The 22,854-nt window shown below is 35.5% G+C and overlaps 2 pseudogenes; one reads left to right on the top strand and one right to left on the bottom strand.

Moving 5' to 3' along the window:
• Nucleotides 1-15,702: 15,702 nt before the first annotated feature.
• Nucleotides 15,703-19,142, bottom strand: LOC122755205 (annotated as a pseudogene).
• Nucleotides 19,143-20,900: 1,758 nt separating this feature from the next.
• Nucleotides 20,901-22,526, top strand: LOC122755204 (annotated as a pseudogene).
• Nucleotides 22,527-22,854: the final 328 nt, after the last annotated feature.

The following is a 22,854-nucleotide window of genomic DNA, read 5'->3' as shown; positions in this document are numbered from 1 at the left end:
AATTACTTGAAAAGCAGAAGGCACTGTGGCAGGAATCTGATTTAGATTATCATCATCATCATAAGGATTGTAAAAAAGTGCTATACAAATATATCATATCATCCTCACAACCCTCTGGGAGATAGCTGCTATTATTTTTCCAATTTTATAGATAGAAAAAGTAAGGCAGACACAGGTTAAGTTAATTATTTTAGGTCATAAAGGTAGTATCTGAGGAAGGTTATGAACTCAGATATTCCTGACTCAATGTCTAGCACTCTAAAAATAATCTTAACTGTACAAATAAATGCAATCTGAGAAGATAAAATAGGCGAGTTTAATTTTATGATATTAAAAGGCTTTTGCATGAATAAAATGGATGATATTAGGATAAGAAGGGAAATAGCAAAATAGGAAATAGTTGCATCAAATATTGACAATTACAGTATAATACAATATATGTAGGTAGCTAAGGGAAATACAGAAAACATATCATTCATTTCATGATAGATAAATGAACAAAGGATATGAACCAAAATCAGTAGAACTGTGAATTGGTACAACAACCAGGAAAAGCAATTTTGGGAAGGATGGAGGAATGATAAAATGTCCATACCTTTGACCAAGAGATTCCCTTTTTAGGAATGTACACCAAGGAGAATGATTACTAATATGAATCCCATGTATACCAAAATGTCCTTAGTGATGATTTTTGTAGTACCAAAAAATGGAAATAAAGTCTGCAGATTGATAAGTGATTCAATTAACTGTGGTGTGTGAATATAAAAAAATATTTCTAAATGGTAAGCAAGGATTCATATAATGAAGAATGATGGGAAGAAGGATGGAAAATTATATAAACTGATGCAAATTGAAATAAGGTGAATGAGGAGAGAAATATACACTATGACCACAATAAGGAAAATAGAAAAATGAAAAAAAATATTTTAAAAACAACAAATGATATAATATCATAGTGTGAACTGATAAAGCTTGACCCAAAGGAGAGATATAAGAAATGACTTTCTCTACTTCCTTGCAGAGGTGGAAGATTTAGGAAAAAGATTCTGTAACAAATTGAATGATGCCACCTGCTGGAGACTTACTGTAGGAAAGCTCCACCATGAGAAGAAGGCGCCTGAAGGCAAGACATGTGGCTTTTCTTTGGTGTCAGGAAGTGACCTTTGCTTGTGGGAGGAAGAGTGGGGGAGGCTGGTGCTCTTGCTCTTGTTCGCCAGGACTCTTGTGGAGAGGAGAGCAGGAGAACTGTAGTTAGTTCTCTGAGACAGATAGATTAATCTAGGCCTTTCTCTCTCTTCACCAAATTCTTATTCTTTTTCTTGGGGGCGGCTAGGTGGTGCAGTGGATAAAGCACCAGCCCTGGATTCAGGAGTACCTGAGTTCAAATCTGGCCTCAGACACTTACTAGCTGTGTGACCCTGGGTAAGTCACTTAACCCCCATTGCCCCGCAATAAATAAATAAATAAGCAAATAAATAAATAAATAGATAAATTCTTATTCTTCCTAATAAATGCTTAATAGTCTAACTGTTACTAAAGCTTATAATTTATTGGCGACCACTCATTAGATATTTTAGACAGACTAGCTAGAATTTTAGCCCCTTACAATTCCTATGTATTTAATGTCAGGTTTTAAAAAATCTATTGGTTATAGTTGTAGAATTATATATGTGTATATGTAAACACAGAAATATATACATGTATGTACACACATACATGAGTATACATACATTTGTATGTGGGTATGTTATATTTACATATATATGCATATGTTATATAGATATCGATGTAGAGCTAGAGCTACAGATAGAGACAGAAACAGAGATAGAGATATAATCTTAGAGTAAAAAGGGGCAGTGTGTATTGGGGAATGTTTAGGAATAGAAAACCAAAAGGTAACAGTAAAATTTTAGATTTGAAATCCCACTTCCTGCTCTTGATAGCTGCACATCAGTAAGTGTTCACCTCAAATTCTACCTTTTCATGAAACCTTGCATGACACATTTCCCCCAGAAATAATATCTCTCTATCCAACATCCTGTTATGATATGTCTATATGTAATCTGGTGTATGCATGGATGTATTTATGCATGTATCTGTGTGTATGCATGTATGATAAATGTGTTCTTGTATGTGTGCATACATGTATATACCACTTTGTAAAATCTTAATATGTTATATAAAAGATAGCTCTTATTAAGGAGCAATTAAAAAGCTTAATTGAGGAATTAAATGTATGTGATGAAGTGCTTTGATTATAGTATATAAAATATTATATAGTAATTATATACAATATAGAACAAAATAAAACATTAACCAGATATGAAAATAAGTTCTTTGATGAAATACAGGTTTGCCCCTATATCACACAATATTTTATGGTTTAAAGAGCTAGATTACACTGAATGTTTCTTAGTTAAATTATGTTTTATTTAAGGTAGTTTGGTGCTGGCTATTTAAAGTAACACTGTAGTAAATCCTTTTGTAAAGAAAAGCACTTTTTTCTAATGCAAATGTTCACACATAATTTATCTGTTTCATACATACAGATTTGTATATATTGTGTTTTCTCGAAGAAGGTCCCACCTTTATGTAAATATTAGGCATGCTATGATTATGTTGTTGAAATTCAAATCTAATGTATACTGAGAAGCTTCCAAAGAATAGCTTGGAATAAATAATGCAGTGATTGGAGTTTTTATTTATGAAATACTAGAAGAAAGGACCAGACATCTGAGAACCAAACATAATTTCATATGAATGAGAGAAAGCCTAAGTAGAAGAGTATATAGAGGACAGATTTGAAGTCAAGAAGACAGAGGTACAATTATGACTTTGAGTGATGCAAATCACATAACCTTATAGCATCTTTAGCCACTTTTCAAGACTATAAGTGAAGATCCATTGCCAAGGGTTGAGTAATTTCTGTACTAGTCATCTCTCAACACTTGAAATCACAGTGATGTGTGATGGAATTAAGGTGATCAGATCGATTGTGAGATATCCCAAAGGAATTACAAGACTCAGTGACTCAGTTTCCCAACTTTTATTGCAATACTGTGAGTGACCTCAGGGAGAATATCATGGAGGTGTCTCAAATAGGGGTATGAAAATGGTTATATTTATAATCAGAAAATAATTGGTCATCTCCTCATTACCCTAATCTCCACTTTAGGGAGGTACAGGGGAAGGCCTATCCTAATTTGGGGACTTAAGCTAACCCCAGAGGCAGATACTTTTTTTCCCTAGAGGTATGTTTTGGGGGTATACATGTCATAAAGTGAATCTAAGGACACATGGTCCTTTTTGCGCATGTTCCTAAAAACATACCTCAACTTGCCAAGGTCAGAGTGTCTCTGTGTTTTTGATCTCTATTTAGGCCTGGTTTCTAGGTCTCCTGTCATCTAATTTAAATATTTCAATTGTTGATTACTAGTTAGGGCCACTGTGACCTGTCTCTGTTGATGGTGAGTGTTGATAGGGACAAACCCTCTTGGTTACTGTAAGAATACAAACCTTAGTTTCTCTGTTAACCCTTTTAGGTACTATCAATAAGGACTCAAGCATCAGTTTATCTGCTAACCCCTTTTTCCTCTTCCATCAACAGGGCTGGATATATATATATATATATATATATATATATATATATATATATATATATAGACACATACATATATATATATAGACACATACATATATATATATATAGACATACATATATATATAGACACATACATATATATATAGACACATACATATATATATAGACACATACACATATACATACATGCATATACATTATATTATATATAAACACATATATAAATATACAAAATATATAACATATACACAAATTTTCCATGCCTTTGAAAGGCTATAATTTGTTGTTGTTGTTGGTGGTGTTTTGGGCAGGGCTGTGAGGCGTAAGTGGCTTGCTGTAATGATTGGAGTGATGCCACCTGCTAGAGAGTTACTGTAGGAAAGCTCCACCATGAGGAGAAGGCGTCTGAGGGCAAACCATGTGATCAAGTTCCTTGGTGTCAGGAAATGATGTTTGCTCATGGGTACTGTCTATCAAAGCTACCAGCCAATCAACTTGAGGAGCTCCCCATTTCTTGGAGGAGAACACGAAGGAGGAAGCAGACACTGACGTGGTGGCAGGACTTCACATGGATTGTTAGGAAAGCTAGGATTTCCATACTATAAGGAATCTGTTCTCAATCTTTCTCTCTCTTTACTATCTTATATCTTTTAATAAACCCTTAAAAGCCTAAACTCTTGGTGAATTTATCAGTGATTTTAGCCAGTTTCCCCCCAAAACTGGGGTGGGGAAAGATTAGAACCCACATTTAAATTTTTAAACACATTGCTCAGGGTCATACAGCTAGTAAGTATCAAGTGTCTGAGGACAGATTTGAACTCAGGTTCTCCTGAATCCAGGGCTGGTGCTTTATCCACTGCACCATCTAGCTGCCCCAAGGCTATCTTTTATACCTCTAACTCTCTCCACTCTCACCTTTTCCTCTTGTAACTTCTAAATCTCTTAAATTTTAGTTCAAACTTTAACTTCTTCAAGAAGTTATTTTTAATTGTCTCTGTTTTGTTTGTATTCATTCCCAACCCCAATAATATTTCTGACTTATTTATTTTTATATACCCAGCATTCATTAATCTGGAACATATATCCTCTTAGTAAAATGTAAGTTCCTTGAAGACAGATATTATCTTGATTTTGTATATGTACCCCTATCATCTAGCAAAGAGAACCTTAGTTTCAGTTCTTTAGAGATGATGCATGCCATATGATATATGCCCATAACTTATAGCTCTATGGTAACACCAGATGAATAGTGGAATTCTTTTAAATGTGTGAGAAAATAATTATTAATAATGAATTTCTTGTTTTTTGGGGAGGACCCAGTTTTAGCCCTTTTAACTCACCCCCCCCCCAATTGAAAGTCCAGTTCTTGAGGAACCTTAGTTGGTTTGGGATCAGACCAAGGGTATGGAGATTGATTCTTTTGTTTAGCTCATTGAAGGACTGGTGGGATTAAACCACACCTAGACTTTGCCTTTTGATCTTTGGCCAGAGTCTCGCACACTTCCCCCTTATGTTATCAGTAGAGTTCATTTTAATTTGGACCCAAGTCATGCCAACCAACGGAATTGAATGATGCTAACCAAATAGCTTTGATCAATGTAAAATGGCTTTCCTGTATCAAAAGAGGATAAGAAGCCTTGACCATGTGAGGGTCACCATCTTGGCATGCTTGGACCCACTCCCTTGGCTCAGAATGCTGCCCTTTGGTACACTGTCTCCTGTCACTATACACTGTCAGTGTAGGTTTTGTAGGGCCTCTGAACTCTGGTTGGCTTTTCTGGGGCTCTTCTTGGCAAAGGCTGAGTGCTAGCTGCCACATGGTCAATTCTTTATTGGCATATATGATATTAATTAATAATAAATGAGTATTGGGGAAGCTAGGTGGAACAGTGGATAGAGTACCGGGCCTGGATTCAGGAGGACCTGAGTTCAAATCCGGCCTCAGACACTTAACACTTACTAACTGTGTGACCCTGGGCAAGTCACCTAACCCCAATTGTCTCACAAATCAATCAATCAATAAATAAATGAATGACTATTGCCAAAACTGGTGCAATGGCCATTAATATATAAGTAGCAATAATTTTGAAAAACGCAGTCTAGCAAAATAATTTTAAAAAGACAAATGGTCCTTTATATCAAGGAGAATATTGGACTTCTTTGCAATATCTAAAATATACACTATTATTCTCTTATTTAATTCTTTTCTGATTATTTTCAATTTTCAGTGCCTAATTTATAATTATATAGAAATATTTATATTTTATGTGCATATATGTGTGTGTGTTTATATATATATACACACACAGATATATGGATACACTCTATTTGTAGATCTACAACTTAACCCATAAGTGGCCAAATAGCCTTTTCTTTGATATCTCAAGATTAACAAAAACTTGTGAATAAGGGATAGAGGAGGAAATGTGGAATTATTTAGCTTCTACTACATGCCTGGAAGAGTGCGAAGCACCTTACAAATATTTTACTTGATCAGAACATACCAGGCATGCCCAGGGAACCCTAATGTCTCAAAGTGGATTTTGTTTGTTTTTCCCCCCACAAAGATGCATGTGTGCTTTTCCATTTCCTTCTCCAGGTCAATTTATAATGAGAAAACTTAGACAAACAGGGTTAAGTGACTTGCCCATGGTCACACAGCTAATAAGTATTTAAGGTAAGATTCAAACTCAGAAAGATATGTCTTCTTGCCTCCAGTCCTGGCTCTCTATACACTGTACCACCTTACCACCCCTACAAATCCTATGAACAACTCAATTTCAGGATATCTAAAACAGAATTGATTATCTTTCCCCCCCAAAATCTCATCCTTTTCTTGAACTTCCCTATTTCTAGTGATGGCATCACTTTTCCTTCAGTCTCCTCAATTCACTTTATGTAGTGAATTGGATACCAAATTGTATTATTTCTACTTCCATAACATCTTTTGCAACTACTTCTTTCTAAATATTCACAAAGCTACTACCTTAATTCAAGTCCTCATCAATTCTTGCTTAGACTATGACAATGAACTCCTGTTTTATCTCCCTGTCTCATTTCTCCCCACTTTTCCCTTTCTTCCAACCAGCTGCCAAATTGATTTTTATTAAGTGTAAGTCTGTCCACATAACTCTTATTATCTAAAAGGTCCAGTGACACTCTATTACCTCTAAGACTAAATGCAAATTCTACTGGGTTGCAGTCCCAGTGTGGGGAGCAGAGCTAACACGCTAAAGCTTGACATTGGGGAGCTGACCCTGGTCACAGTTCCAGGGCAGAAAAGAGTGATTGTGGTCACTCACAACAAGAACACAGGCCAGGAGAGAAATAAGCACACCTCTTCTTAGATCATGCCATCGTGGAAGAATTGAAAACTTGCAAGTCCCTAGAACTAGCTCTGAAAACAGCTGTACAACAACCTTGAAGTTTGGGAAATTGTGTCTTCCAACTGGAAGTAGAACCTCATTTTAGCATAGAACTAAAAATTAAGAAATAGGCTGGGAAAATGGGCAAACACGAGAAACAAATTCTTACCATAGCAAGTTACCATGGTGACAAGGAAGATGAACATACAAACTAAAGAAGGACAACAAAGTCAAAACTGCTTCATCCAAAGTCTCAAAGAAAAGTATGAATTGGTCTCAGGCCATGGAAATGCTTTAAAACAATTAAACAAAACTTAAAAGTGGAGGAGAAAGGACAGGGATAGAAGAAAATCATGAAATATTCAACAGCTTGATAAAGGAGGCGCAAAATATACTGAAGAAAATAACACTTGAAACACAGATGTTAAAAGAGGCATAAAAAACAATGAAGAGAAGAATGCCTTGAAAAATAGAATTAGCTAAATGGGAAAAGAGGTACAAAAATTCACTGAAGAAAGGAACTCCTTAAAATTAGAACTGAGAAGTTAGAAGACAATGACTTTATGAGACATCAAGAAACAAAACAAAATTAAAGGAATGAAAACGAAATATAAGAAAATATAAAATATATTAAGTGACCTCAAAAGTAGATCCAGGAGAAAGAGTTTAAAACATACTGGACTACCCGAAAACCATGATTTTTTAAAGTAGCCTAGATACCATTTATCAGAAAATTATTTGGGAAAACTTGCTTGATAGAACCAGAAGGTAAAATAGAAATTGAAAGAATTCACTGATCACCTCCTGAAAGAGATCTCAAAATAAAAACTTCCAGGAATATTAAATATTATAATCAAATCCCTGAGATCAAAGGTCAAGGAGAAAATATTGCAAGAACCAAGAAAGAAGAAGTTGAAATATTGTGGAGCCACAGTTGGAATAACACAAGATTTAGCAGTTTCTATATTAAAGAAATGGAGGGCAAAAAAGCTAGCTTTATAACCAAGTATCAGCTGCTCAGCAAAAGTAACCATAATCCTTGAGGGGAAGGGGGGATGGATATGTGGATATTCAATAAAATAGAAGACTTTCAAGAATTCCTGGTGAAAAGACCAGAGCTGAATAGATAATTTGACTTTCCAATATAAAATTCAAGATAAACATAAAAAGGTAAACAGAAAAAAGAAACCATAAGGGTTTTGATATGGATGATTTGTTTATATTCCCACATGGGGAAAAAGGTGCTTGTAACTCATAAAATCTCATTCTGTATTGGGGCAATTAGAAGGAGTATACATAGACAGTGGGGTAATAAAGTGGAATTTACTGAGAGAAGGGGGTAAAGAGAGGCAGAATTGGGAAAACTTTCTCATAGAAGAGGCACAAAATGCTTTTATTGTGGAGGGAAACTTGGGAAAAGTAGGAGAAAGAGAGTGAACCTTTCTTTCCTTAGAATTGACTCAAAAAGGGAATAACAGACACACTCAGTTGGGTACAGAAATCTATATTACCATACAGGAAAGTGGGAGAGGAAGGGGATAAGAGAAGGGGGAATGTGATAGATGGGAGAGCAGATTGGGGTAGGTAAATGACAGAAACCAAACACTTTTGAGATTGGACAGGGTGAAATGGGAGAAAGAGTAAGCTAAGCAGGGGGAAATAGGATAGAAGTAAATATACAGTTAGTAATCATACCTGTGAAAAAAATTACAGCAAATTTTTCTGATAAAGATCTCATTTCTCAAATATATAGGTAACTGAAACAAGCATAAAAATAAGAGCCATTTCTCAGTTGCTAAAAGATCAAGTGATATGAACAGGCAATTTTCTAACAAAGTAATCAAAGATATCTAAAATCCTATGAAAAAATATAAATCACTATTGATTAAAGAATTGCACATTAAAAACAACACTGACCTACCACCACACACCCATCATATTGACGAATATGACATAAAAGGAAAATGAAAAAATGTTGCAGGGATCTGGGGGGAAAATGAGATGCATTATTGTTAAAGATTTCTACTGATTCAAGCATTCCACAGAACAATTTGAGATTATGTCCAAAGGGATATAAAACCATGCAGACCTTTTGTACAAGCAATATCAATACTAAGTCTGATCCCCAAAAGATTTTTTTAAAAAGGACCTATATGTAAAAAAAAATGCATTTAATGATAGCTTTTTTAATGCTAGCAAAGTCGTGGGAATTGAGGGGATATCCACAGTTGGGGAATGGCTGAACAAGTTGTTGTATATGATTGTGATGGAACACTATTGTGCTATAAGAAATGATGAGCAAGATGCTCTCAGAAAAACTTGGGAAGACTTTCAGGAACTAATGCAAAGTGAAATGAGCAGAACCAGGAAAACATTATACACAGTAATAACAATATTGTATGATCAACTGTGAATGACTTAGTTATTCTCAGTAATACAATGATACAAGAAAATTCTGCAGGACTTATGATGAAAAATGCAATCCATCTCCAAAGACAAAACTGATAGAGTCTGAATGCAGATCACATTGCACTTTTTCTTTCTTTTTCTTCATTTTTATTTTTTGGTCTGTGTTTTCTTATATATCATTACCAACATGAATATATATTTGTCATGATTGCACATATATTACCCATAGTAAATTGCTTGCCTTCTCAATGGGGTGGGGAGAAAGGAAGAGATAGAATTTGAAAGTCGAAATTTTTAAAAAAAATATTTAAAATTGTCTCTACATCTCATTGAGGAAAAATGAAATACTAAATCATAAAAAATAAAATTCATTTTCTTCCTCAAGTCTCTCCCTCTGCTATTCATTAATAAAGGAAGAAAAAGAAAATGCTTGTGATAAATATACATAGTCAAGGACAACAAACTTTCATGTCTTGAGCCCATTACCTCTCTATCAAAATATAGGTAGCATTTTTCATTACCAATATACCAGAATCATGGTTGTATTTTACTGATCAGGATACTTTAGCATCTCAAAGACTTTATAATATCTTTGTAAAAGTTGTTCTTGTCCTCTCCTCACTTTCTATCAGTTCATTCAAGTTTTCTCATGTTTCTCTACAACAATCATTTCCATCATTTTTTAAAGCACAGTATAATTCAGTTATGTTCCCATACCAAAATTTATTGGGCCATTTCCCCATGTGGCCCGTTATAAATTATTTAACCTTTACAAGTCATACTGCCATCATTGTAAGAGGGTAATAATAATAGCACCTATCACATAGGATTGTTATGGGACTCAAATGAGTATATAAAACCTTGAATGTGCTACATTAAGGTGAACTATTAATACCCATTATATATAAATGATATGGGCACTCCTTTAAAAGGTGCATATTATAATCAACTTGTGCTTTCTCATCGTTTACAATCCTTTTGTCTAACCCATTTTCCCCATCATTGTCTTACCATGATTCCACAAGCAATGGATTTTCACCAAGAACAAGAAAGACTTAATTATGTCTTAATAAAATTATTGGAATTTTTTATGGTATTGGCAGTAAAGTTAAGTAGACTGGGAGGCAGAGCCAAGATGCCAGAGAGAGAAGCCAGGAAGTTGCCTGAGCTCTCCCAGGTTTCCTTCAAAAACAACATTAAATCAAGCCTCTAAACAGATTCTGGAGCTACAGAACCTACAAAAAGCCAGAGAGACACAATATTCCAACCTGAGATAAGTTAGAAGACTTCAGGAAAGGTAGGTCTCAGTTGGGCAAAAGGGGAGTGCAGTGCAGTTCAGCAAAGTGAAGAGGCATCTAGGCAATTCAGTGGGAGGCTCTTGGTCACAGCAAAGATCAGCAGTTGAGGTCCCTTGGTCCTAGCTCAAAAGGCTGGTGGTGCAGCAGGCCAGTTTTGAGACCCACAAGCCCTGGCTGAGAGGGCAAACTGCCAGCTAGAACCACCCATAGGACAGGCCTGATTAGGCCAAGGCATTCCAGTGCAGGGAGCAAGGCCAGGGAGGTGAGGAATCCACAAGCCACAGAGGCCTCAGAGCAGAAAGCCAACAATCAGACCCCTATCTCCCAGCACAAGAAGATTGCAAAAGTAGCCCCTGCATCCCAGGATCAGACCTCAACTTTATAAATCAAAAAATAGGCTACAACATTGACTAAGAAACAGAAAAGGGCCCTTGCCATTTAAAGCTTGTATGGCAACAAGGAAGACCAAAACACAAACTCAGATGAGGATAATACTGTCAAAATGCCTACATGTGAAGCCTCAACAGGGAAGATGAATTGGTCTCAAGACCAAAAAGCCTTCTTGGAAGAGCTCAAAAAGTATTTAAAAAATCAAGTTAAAGAGGTCAAAGAAAAAATGGGGAAAGAATTTGGAGAAATGAGAGTTATGCAAGAAAATTATGAAAAAAGAGTCAACAGCTTGCAAAAGGAAGCAGAAAAATTGACTGAAGAAAACAATTCCTTTAAAAATACAATTGGGAAGGCAGCTAGGTAGCTCAGTGGATAAAGTACTGGCTCTGGATTCTAGAGGACCTGAGTTCAAACCCGGCCTCAGACACTTGATACTTACTAGCTGTGTGACCCTGGGAAAGTCACTTAACCCTCATTGCCTTTCAAAAAAACAAAAACAAAAACAAAAAAATACAATTGGACAAATCAGGGAGAAATTGGCCAAATTGAAAAGGAGGTGCAAAAGCTTTCCAAAGAAAATAATGCCTTAAAAATTAGAATTGGACAGATGGGAGCCAATGACACTGTGAGACACCAACAATCAGTCAAACAGAATAAAAAAATAAATGAAAAGACAGAATAAAAAACCTAAGAAAAAATGTAAAATTCCTCATCAGAAAGACAACTGATCTATAAAATAGATCCAGGAGAAATAATTTAAGAATTATTAAACTACCTGAAAACCATGATCAAAAAGAATCTAGACACCATATTCCAGGAAATTATCAAGGAGAACTGCATTGATGTTGTTGAATTAGAGGATAAAATAGTCAATAAAAGAATCCACTGATCACCTCTTGAAAGAGACCTCCAAAAGGAAATCTACAAGGAATATTGTAGCCAAATTTCAGAATTAGCAGGTGAAGGAGAAAATACTGCAAGCAGCCAGAAAAAAAAAAAAATCATGGAGCCACATTCAGGATTGCACAGTACCTAGCAGTTTCAATATTAAAGGATTGGAAGGCTTGGAATATGATATTCCAGAAGGTAAATGAGCTTGGATTGCAACCAAAGGTAAGTAGAATGCTAGATTAGGAGAATATTATAGACATGATAAGTGTAGATACAAGTAAAAGCAAGGGGGTTGATTTCTATGCTTACTCTGTTTAATTATTTTAATCACTGAAGTTTGCTTATATGAAAATAAACATATCCATCCCATGAAATTTATAGAAACTAAAAGCTGGGATACATAACTAATACAAAGAATAAAAGAGTCAAAATCCCCTCCCCATGAAAAAAATATAAAAGATTTTGGGGGACAAAATGTAAAGCTGAATATAATAAGATTACTTTGAATTAGGATTAATGTGAAGTTCTAGGCTTAGGTTAACAAAAATAAATCAATAAATTAATAAATACACCTTCCTAAATGTAACAATTGGAATGATGCCACCTGTTGGAGACTTATTGTAGGAAAGCTCTGCCATGAGGAGAAGACCTCTGAGGGCAAGGCCATGTGTCTTTAATTTGGCGTCAGGAACTGACATTTGTTTGTGGGAGGAGGAAGGCGGGGGGCTGGTGCTCTCTCTCTCTTTCGTCAGGAGTCTGGTTGAGAGTGGAGTATAAAGATGTGCTCTCCCTTTGATAGATAGATGAATCTAGGCCTTTCTCTCTCTCTTCACCAAATTCTTATTCTGCTTAATAAATGCTTAAAAGTCTAAACTCTTGCTAAAGCTTACAATTTATTGGTCACCACTCATTAGATACTTTAGACAGACTAGCTAGAATTTTAGCCCCTTACATTAGTACATGATTCTGCTCATTTGAAAATTTTCTCAGGATTTTAGTAACTACAAGCTCAAAAGGAATCAGCAGAATGATTTGGGATGTGAGAAGGCTCATATGTTTGTATATGCTTTAAGAGGAGTGAGGTATCTAACTAAAGAGAAGTGACCTCACTATACACTTCTCTGGTCAGACTACATACAGAATAGTGGGTGCTCTTCTGCTTTCTACATATCATAATAATTTTGATAATTTTAGGAGAATCCAGGGAAAAACAACCAGCAGGTATAGCATCTCTGAGATTATATTACGTGAAGAATATGAGGCTATTCAGCTTGGATAAGAAAACAAACAAACACATTTCAGATTTCAAACTGACTGATGGACATGTCTACATATCTTTCATGTCTTATTACCTCAAACTCAAAATGTCTAACCCAAATCTATTATCCTTCCCATAAAACATGCTGCTCTTCCAGACTATTATTTCTTCTGATGTCATCACACCTTTTTTTTTGTTTGTTTTGGTGGGGCAATTGGGGTTAAGTGACTTGCCCAGGGTCACATAACTAAGTAAGTGTCAAGTGTTTGAGGCCATATTTGAACTCAGGACCTCCTGAATCCAGGGCCAGTGCTCTATCCACTGTGCTGCCCCTACCACATTTTTTTGCAGCTACTTGTGTTTGTAACCTCAATGTAATCCTTGATTTCTTTATTTCCTTCCTCACTCTTTACATCAAATCAGTCACCAAACCTTTGTGTCTAGCAAAGCCATTCCTTCTTTCCTATTCCAATGACTGCCATATTGATAGAGATTCATAGAATTTCAGAATTGCAAAAGACCTTTAAGTTCATTTAGTCCAACCCATGTTTGAACAGGAATCTTTCATAGATCATTCTCAAATGTTCATGCATGCATCCTTCACCTGTATATCACTAGATGTTGAGGACTTATAACCTCCACAGGCAGACCATTCTATTGTTCCTTAGTGAGAGATTTTCTTTTTTCCTTTATTCATTTCTCTTATTTAAGGCTTTTATTTCCTTTTATTTGGCTATCACAGTGGACTACTAATCATTCTCTTAACTCAACTCTCTCTGTCTCTGTTTCTCTCTCTTTGTCTTTCTCTGTCTGTCTCTCTCTCTTTGTCTGTCTGTCTCTCTCCCTCTCTACCCCCCACTTCAGTTCAGCCCAAAAACCACTACAATCTTAATTTCCTAAAATCAGATGATATAATTCCAATATTCAGAAACATCTATCCTTTGCCTAATACATAATGTTTAAACATTTAATAAAATGCCCTCCACAATCTTGTTTCAACTTATCTTAGTGAATTAAATCATCTTTCTCTCTTTTGCACATATTTCAATACAAGCAAGCCAAGCAATTCTCTATTCCTAGAATCATTGAATTCTAGTTACAGAAAATAATGCATAGATAGGTTGTAACTTGCAAAAAATGGCACACTTTATTCATAACATATCTGAGAATGGAACACAGACTATTTTTACTAACTTTATATGGTCCATCCATGTTTTTCTTTCCCCACTCCCTATACCTGAAATACATTTACTCCTTTCTTCCTCCTAATGAAATAATATCTGTTTGAAATCCCAAGTCAAATATAATTTTCTCAAAGAATATTTTGCAAATGCACCTGCCTCCAGGCAAAAGAGTGTTCTCCATCCTTTGAAATCCATATTATTTCATTTAGTCTTTTCATAAGCACTGATCATATAAAACTTTACATTTTAATTATTTTAATTTCTTTCCTCTCTTAATAGAAGTGCCTTGAGAGTAGGCATGTGTTTTATCAGAAGTGTCTTTTCAATAAATTGCCAAAATATTATTATTGTTCTTTCTTTATGACTATGACTTTGTTGGGAAATTATGAGCTTATTAAGTTTAATGTTGACATTTTGGGGCAAAGGGATTGGGCAGAAATAAGTTAAAGTTAAAAAGGCCTAAGGATACTTTTTTGCCTTTCAATCTCTGGGTAAAGAAATTAATTGCATATGACAGAGAAAATGTCTGGAGAAGGAAATGGCAAACTATTCTGGTATCTTTGCCAAGAAGACCCCAACGGGGTGGTGAAGAGTCAGACACAACTGAAATGACTGAATGACACAGAGAGAAAATATCAGATTTTCCCATTCATTTTCTAAATGCACCAGAAACATGAATCTTCTCTCTTCTCCAAGTTTACTGATATTCGTAGCAGTCATCACTTCCATTCCTCCATATGCCTTTTCTGTTATTTTTAGAGATGTAGACTAGGGTGATTTTAATAACAATTGAATTGCCTTGAAACTAAAATCCCAAGGGAGGGAACCAAGGTAATACCATTCTGAACAACAGCAACCACAAAAGTGAAAGATATTAGACATAATGGAGGAGTATATTGTCTTAGCACTGAATATAGGAGGAGAAAAATGGCAGCAATTCCTATGAATTCATCTGGAAAGAAAAGATAATACAGACTTTTCAGTAATCAAAGAAAGAAAAAGTTCCCATAGATGGATACCTGAAGAGAACATTTGTGTAGTTGGAAGGGTTATGGGTTAGAGAATAGAATATTTTAGTCTGAACACATTCTGAGAAATGGGCATTAAAGAGATATAGAAGAGTTATAAATTTTTGTTCCTCCATTGCAATGTAAACAACACAATCCTATTTCATATTATTGAGAATGTCCACCATGTTTTAGAGAAGAAAAGTGAGTAATAGGGAGCACCTTCAGAAGACAAGCAAACAGTAGAGAGAAGAACCCAGTATGCCTGAGAGCATTAGCCACTAAATGATCAGACACTGTCAGGGAAACACTAAAACAAAACAAAATAAAACAAAAAAGAAAAAAACAAATAAACAATAAATCTGGTGTCATTTGATCTTTATCAGAGGTAGCTCTTTGGTCAAAGACAACTCTGATACAAATTCCCTGGATATAATGTGGATACTTCTCATATTTTCTATTTTATTCTTCCCTCTTCTAGGTGGATGTGTGATCTTTAATATCTGACAGTTCAGTGTCTGGCACAGAGTAGCAATTCAACTAACATATACTTCAACTCAGAGGGGATCAATTATAAAACAGGCTTAATTTTTGCAGTAAAGAACATAAATATTACACACATACATCTGTAGAGAGTTAAACAATCCCTACCCTTTTCCCCTTCTGCTTTGCCTTTGGAACTTGGACATCCTAATGGCTTTTAGAACTAACTTAAATGGAACATAAATAAGAAAGTACTTAAAACTTATTAGAAAGTCAAGAGATATCCTTCATAAGGCTCTTTTCCCACATCTGTGTTGATATGGTTCATATCTTTCAGTCACGTCCAACTCTTTGTGACACTATTTGGGCTTTTCTTGGCAAAGATACTTGAAGTGATTTGCCATTACATTTTCTGACTCATTTTACAGATGGGAAAATTGAGGCAAAATAGATTAAGTAATTTGTCCACAATCACATAACTAGTAAGTATCTGAGGCCAGATTTGCTTTCAAGAAGCTGTCTTCCTAATTCCAGGCCTGGCACTCGGACCACTGTACCACATAGCTGCCCCATCTATAACTCAGCGTTAATATTTATAATTCTTATAGTTTTGAGAGCAAAGCTATATCATATAAGGTTAAAAAAAAAGACAAACTTTGTCAACTACAAAGTCCTAGGTAAATTTGAAAAACCTTATCTTTGCAATTTACAAGGCATGAGACAATTCCTGTTACTACATTTTAACTGGAAGCAAAGTTTTACTACTCCCAGAAATGTATGAAATACTCTCTGTCAATGTAACTCCTATCTCTGCTGATCCACATACAAAAAATCTCTAATACATAACTCAAAAACTTGATGTTTTGAAATTTGTAGAGCTAATGCTTGGATCAAGATCTTTCTCTCTACCCCAACTCCTGTTTACATAATAGGGGATTTCAACATATTCTGACACTCCCTCGAATATTCCTAATGATCCTTTTCTCATGATCTACACCTCCATTCCACCTCAGCTACATGTAGAAATGTGTATATCCCACACTAGCTATATTGTCCTCCCCGCCCTTTCTTTACCCTTTGGTGAAACTAGTTAAATTCTATACATTCCACTGCATTTAAGTATCTTGACACCTTATCTTACATTTGATCATGTCTTGCCAAGCCCTAGCTTTGAATTATTCTCTCCATAAGCTGCTTTCATTCCTATGTATAGTCTGTTAAAAGATGTAAAGAAAATTATGTGGGCAGCTAGGAGCACAATGGATAGAGTGCTGGACTTGGAATCAGGAAGGCTCTTGAGTTCATATCTGGGATTAGAAACTAGCTCTGTGACCCTGGGTAAGTCACTTAATTTTGTTTGCTTCAGTTTCCTCATTTGTAAAATGAGCTGCAGAAGGAAATGGTAAACTTTTTCAATATCTTTATCAAGAAAACCCCAAATGGGGTTTAATTGTGTCCTACATTTCATGAACCCAATTATGAAAACCTACTGATTGAGTCCACTACAAATTTATATTACATATTCTCAATTGGGCCCTCAATGCAGCAAGGCAATCTTTTATACTCACCTAATTGTTTCATTATCCCGTTCATCATATCAGCTCTTCTAAAACTTGTTATTACTCTTCAAACTTAAAATGACACCTATTCCTCTGATCCTATAATCTTGTCTCATACTACACTGAAACAAATTTTGATACTGCCCTTATCCTATGCTTTCTTTCTACAAACTCTTGATTGTTTAGCTCACCAGATTCCACAAGTTCAATTACTATCTATATGATTCTCAGATCTATTTTTCAGCACTTACCTTTCTCACATTTCCAACTTTTTAACTGCACAACTCAAACTAGATGTCCAATAGATATGTTAAATTCAAAATTTCTAAAAACAAAATCCTTGCAATCTGGGTGTCCTTCTTTATTCATCACTTGTATTCATCCTTAATATCCAATTTGTTGCCAAATCTTTTCATTTCTACCTTCACATCTCTTGTATATATCCCTTTTTCTTCTTTGACACAAGTGCCATACTGTGGGAACTAATAGATAGCTTGTTGATACCCCTGCCTCAGTCTCTCCACATTCGAATCTACACTCCATTCAGCTATTAAAGTGATTTTCCTAAAAAATACAGGTCTAATGATGTCATTTCCCTACTTAATAGTTTTCAATGGCTCCCTATTATCTCCAAAATTAAATGTAAAATCATCTGCTTAGCTTGAATAGTCCTTTGTAACATGGGTATTTCTTACCTTTCCAGTCTTCTAACATTTCAATTCAATCTACATACTCTACAATCCAGTGAAAATGAACTTCTTTCTGTTCCTCACATATGACACATCTCCTGACTCTGGGCCCCTTTCATTAAAGTTTCTTCTTCAAAGCCAAATCATTTTAATGTACCTTTAATTTCCTCTTGAGCCTTAAAGTTCTCTTCCAAAGAAAAAATATTTATGCTGAGAATGAGTGGGCTGGCTCTAACAAAAGATGCACAAGCTCAGGGTCTGCTAGGTGGTACAGTGGATATGGCACCAGCCCTGGATTCAGGAGTACCTGAGTTCAAATCCAGCCTCAGACACTAAACACTTACTAGCTGTGTGACCCTGGGTAAGTCACTTAAACCCCCATTGCCCTGCAAAAAAAAAAAAGGCACAAGCTTTCATTTGAGTTCTTCTCCACACTGCCAGTTCCCAGGAATGAAATGCTACATGGAAGGAGTTCTCTCCAATAACATAAGCCACATATCACTGAGAGAGTGTCCATGCTTGTGGACACCACTACTACTTGCTCTCATAGAAAACCTGGACTTTTCATGCAATGTTTTTAAAACACTTAGAGAAGGATTTTTTGTGTGTGTGTGCGTGACATGAAGGGGAATGAAAAATCTTGATCACTTGATGTAAAATTATTCCCTTTCTGACATGAAGCAAATGAACTTAAGAGAGCTAGTACAAGATTCAGCTAGGTTTCTGCAAGTCTAATCCAGTTTCAAGGACTAAAATGATACAAAGAAATCAGTTTTTGCAGGCAGAGAATACTCTATGTTTTCTCTATGTTCTTCAGACTTGAATAAATAGTGAGTTGGAAGTAAACTAGAGAAGTTAAATGGTAACTCTTGGTGGTTCCATTCCACAAGTTTTCAGCAATCTCTAATCCTTCCTGTGCCTTCCCAGGCAAGTTAAAGATTGAATCTGCCCCTCTTGGACATTAATTTTCATGGTAAAGTTGATAACTAGAGTACTCCTGGAGGGCATTCTGACATTCTTGTTCCCAGGAGATGTTTACTAGCTGTATTTCTTACTTGATATACTATTCTTCCTTGTCTCCATCTCTTAGATTACCTGGCTTCCTTTAAAACTCAACTTAAATCCTACCTTCTTCAAGAAACCTTTCCTGGTCCCTTAAACAGCTAATACCTTCCCTCTGAGATTACCTCCTATTTACCTTGAACATATCTTATTTATACATATTCGTTTGCATCTTATTTCTCCCATTGGAATGTGAACTTCTTGAGGGAAGGGGCTTATTAATTTCCCCTTTCTTTGAAACTTCCATATATCACAACACCTCACACATAATAAAGGCTTAATAAATATTTGTTGCCTGAATGACGTGGCCTTTCCCATTCTGATACAAGGGACTCTTTTCCTCATCCCCAAGGAACATATCTCCCTTCCTCAGAAAACAAGAAAGACATTTGTTGTTTCTTAATTTATTTTTCTTAAGCACTCAGGGATATTTAACTTGCCAAAGGCTGAAGGACAATGTGACATAGTAGTAAAATGATAGCCTGTGGGGTGAGAGAATCATATAATCTTAGAATATAAGAATCTGCAAAGTGGAAAAAATATTAATAGCCATTTATTCCAATTTGTTCTGAGATAAGACTCCCCTCTGTAATATCTATGACAATCATTCATCCAGAGGATACTTTAAGACATTTTTTGAGGTAAAACCAGGTTGACACCCAGGCATACCATTCCACTTTTGAATAGTTCTATTTATTAGGCATATTCCTTCTCCTCTCCTTTTGTTGAAGCAAAATAAGCATTTCTGAAACTTTCACCCATTCTCTTTGTCCTGCCCTCTGATGGCAAAAAGAACAACTCTACTTCCCTTTATAAGAGAATCCTTTAAATGCATTAATACACCCATCCCTCCCCCATGAGTTTTCTTTCCTCTCTTAATTTAGCCACCCTTTTGCATAGATAGATATTCATCAAAACTTTGGCCATAAAAAGGCATCTAGCCCTTGGGAATTCAACATTCATCCTGCAAATTATGCATATATCCCTCACAGAAATGCAGAAGAGATGAGAGCTTTCTGTTGTTCTCAGATAACCTAATGACCTGTCCCTCTACTCAAAATCTCTCTTTAAGTTTACATTGATTTATGGGAACTTGTGTGTTCACCCAATGAGAGCAGTTCATAAGTCTCCATACTATTGGAAAATGCCACCTTATTCTTGAATATCTTTGAATGTATTCTAGTCATGATACCTTAGCATAACAGATTCAGCTCTCCAAAGAATGGATAGGTATATTTGGATACTGCCTATAATGTTTTAACGGTTGGCATAAAATCAATAGCAACAAAACAATAAATAATGTACAATAACATCAGCAATACATCAGTACATTAGAGGTACAAAAAAGTCCATTTTGGATGAATTCTCTCATATCCCATTGTGATGCACCTAGTCCTGGTTACTTATGTTCAATCACATCATACTGAAATCCCTCATGCTTCTTTTAAGGTGTTTTTCTTATATTTCTTGAAATGTTCTTGATTGTTTTTGGTTTTGGTTCCATGAAGGTACAGTATTTTTGTCTTTATTTAATCCCTAATTCTTAGCACACTACCTTGTACATAGTATTTTTTTTTAATGCTTGTTGATTCACTGATTAAATGATATAACCAAATGTATTTGGCAATTTCCCTTATGATAAACAATTGAGGCTAAACAAGTAACCCATATTCTCTGACTTCTTGGTGTTTTCAGAATTGTAACATGGCAGGGAAATGTAAAGAGAAGAAAAAACAGAGATACAAGTTATTTCAAACATTGGGAGCAATTTCAAACTTTTCTCCCATTCTATAACCACCTGGATCATATTACTTTTTTATTTCAAATGTCATTCACCATCATCCTCTTTTCTTTTCCCTTATGCTTTACTTATTCATCCCATTGACTGTGCCTTTATTGCTATAATGCATCCTTGGAAATGCTTCCCAAGAAAACTCTGTAGCAGTTTGATAACATGCTTTCCCCCAGAAAGTAAAATAATCTGACTTATTCTAAAAATGATATGTGTGATACACCTATACATGTACCTTGACAAACTCAAAGTCATCTTCTGTGTATACATCTTCTGAAAATCATTTGACAGCCTATTAGAATGAATGAAATAAAGGAGCAAAGATTTTGAGCAGGATTCCCATAATTTATAATACCTCTTACAATTTCTACTCCACAGCCCACATTTGTGCTCTTCCAGTTCTATATACTTATATTTAAAAAAAAGAATATAGAAAAATGGTTGACTCTAAGTATTGACATGTAGAATTTTCTAATAAGTCAGGAACTTGTAAAGTAAGACACTTCTGAGAGTAGCTGTAAGTGTAAACAACTAAGAATATCATGCATGCATGAATGGATTTAAGAAGTCAAGGCAAAGATTTCTGGGATATTCTATGTATTTTTAACTTCAAGTATTTTTTTTTTCTGCAAGATTTAACCGCTTATGAATGCTGAATCATTTACAGCTTTATTCTGTGTTAAAGAGCCAGGATTTGGCTCACTAATGCTGCTTTGTCCAAAAGTCAGAAATGAGGAAATAATTGTAGATTTTCAATTAAAGCAATGATATTTTATAGATTAATTATTGATTTCCTTGACAAGATAGATATTCATTATTGTCTTGTGATAAATGCCTGCAATTTTCAGAATTTTTGTTTCACACATGATGTGAAAACTGAGTTAGAATTATTATAGTCTTACATAACCTTAGAACTTGATTTAAATTACTAGGCTGATCACAATGAGGTCCATAACACATCAGTTCATAGACTAATGAACCATATTTCCTTGTCAACTTTGGTAATGTTTTGACAGTTTTTGCCTCAGTGCCTTTGAATTACAAGTGTGTAGAAATGTGTTGCTTTCTGCTACAATGGGTCTCTCCCTAAGGAACTCATAGGTCATGACTCTTGAATTTGAAATGGTTAACCAAACAATGAGAACTGACTAGCCTATCCAAAGGAAGGAAAACAACCCAATTTAATTGTCTGAATAAAAATATCGGGTAATGGTAATCAAACATAAAAGGATTGCATAGCTCTTTTCCATCTTCCTTGGCCCTTTGGCAGTTGCTGAGTCTCTCTGGCCCATGCTGCCCCCTCATCCTGCCACTGCTGCCACCACGCCCCCCCCAAAATTGAGGAAATAAAAGACTTCTTGCTCACAGCCAGGTGAAAGGATGTCAAATCTGTCAAGATCAAGAAAAACAAGGACAATGTGAAGTTTAAGGTTCTCCACAGCAGGTACCTGTACACCTTGGTCATCACAGACAAAGAGAAGGCAGAAAAACTTAAGCAGTTGTTGCCTCCTGGTTTGCTTGTGAAGGAGCTGAAGTGAAGAAATCATTCAATGTTACACCTGTATTAAAATGTGTTTTTAGGGGCAGCTAGATGGCGCAGTGGATAGAGCACCGGCCCTGGATTCAGGAGTACCTGAGTTCAAATCCGGCCTCAGACACTTAACACTTACTAGCTATGTGACCCTGGGCAAGTCACTTAACCCCAACTGCCTCACTAAAAAAAAAAAAAAAAAAGTGTTTTTAAAAAGAAAGTATTACATGAATGAAATGAAACTTTCATTATGTAGTACATTTGTATTTTTAAGAAAACCATATACAAAAATATTCATAACATCTAAACAATATGTTGTAGGCTCCTATAGAAAC

The sequence above is a fragment of the Dromiciops gliroides genome, chromosome 4 (assembly GCF_019393635.1).
Source record: "Dromiciops gliroides isolate mDroGli1 chromosome 4, mDroGli1.pri, whole genome shotgun sequence".
NCBI lineage: Eukaryota > Metazoa > Chordata > Mammalia > Microbiotheria > Microbiotheriidae > Dromiciops > Dromiciops gliroides.
Note: the sequence above shows the minus strand (reverse complement) of the source record. Positions and strands in the feature narration are given on the sequence as shown.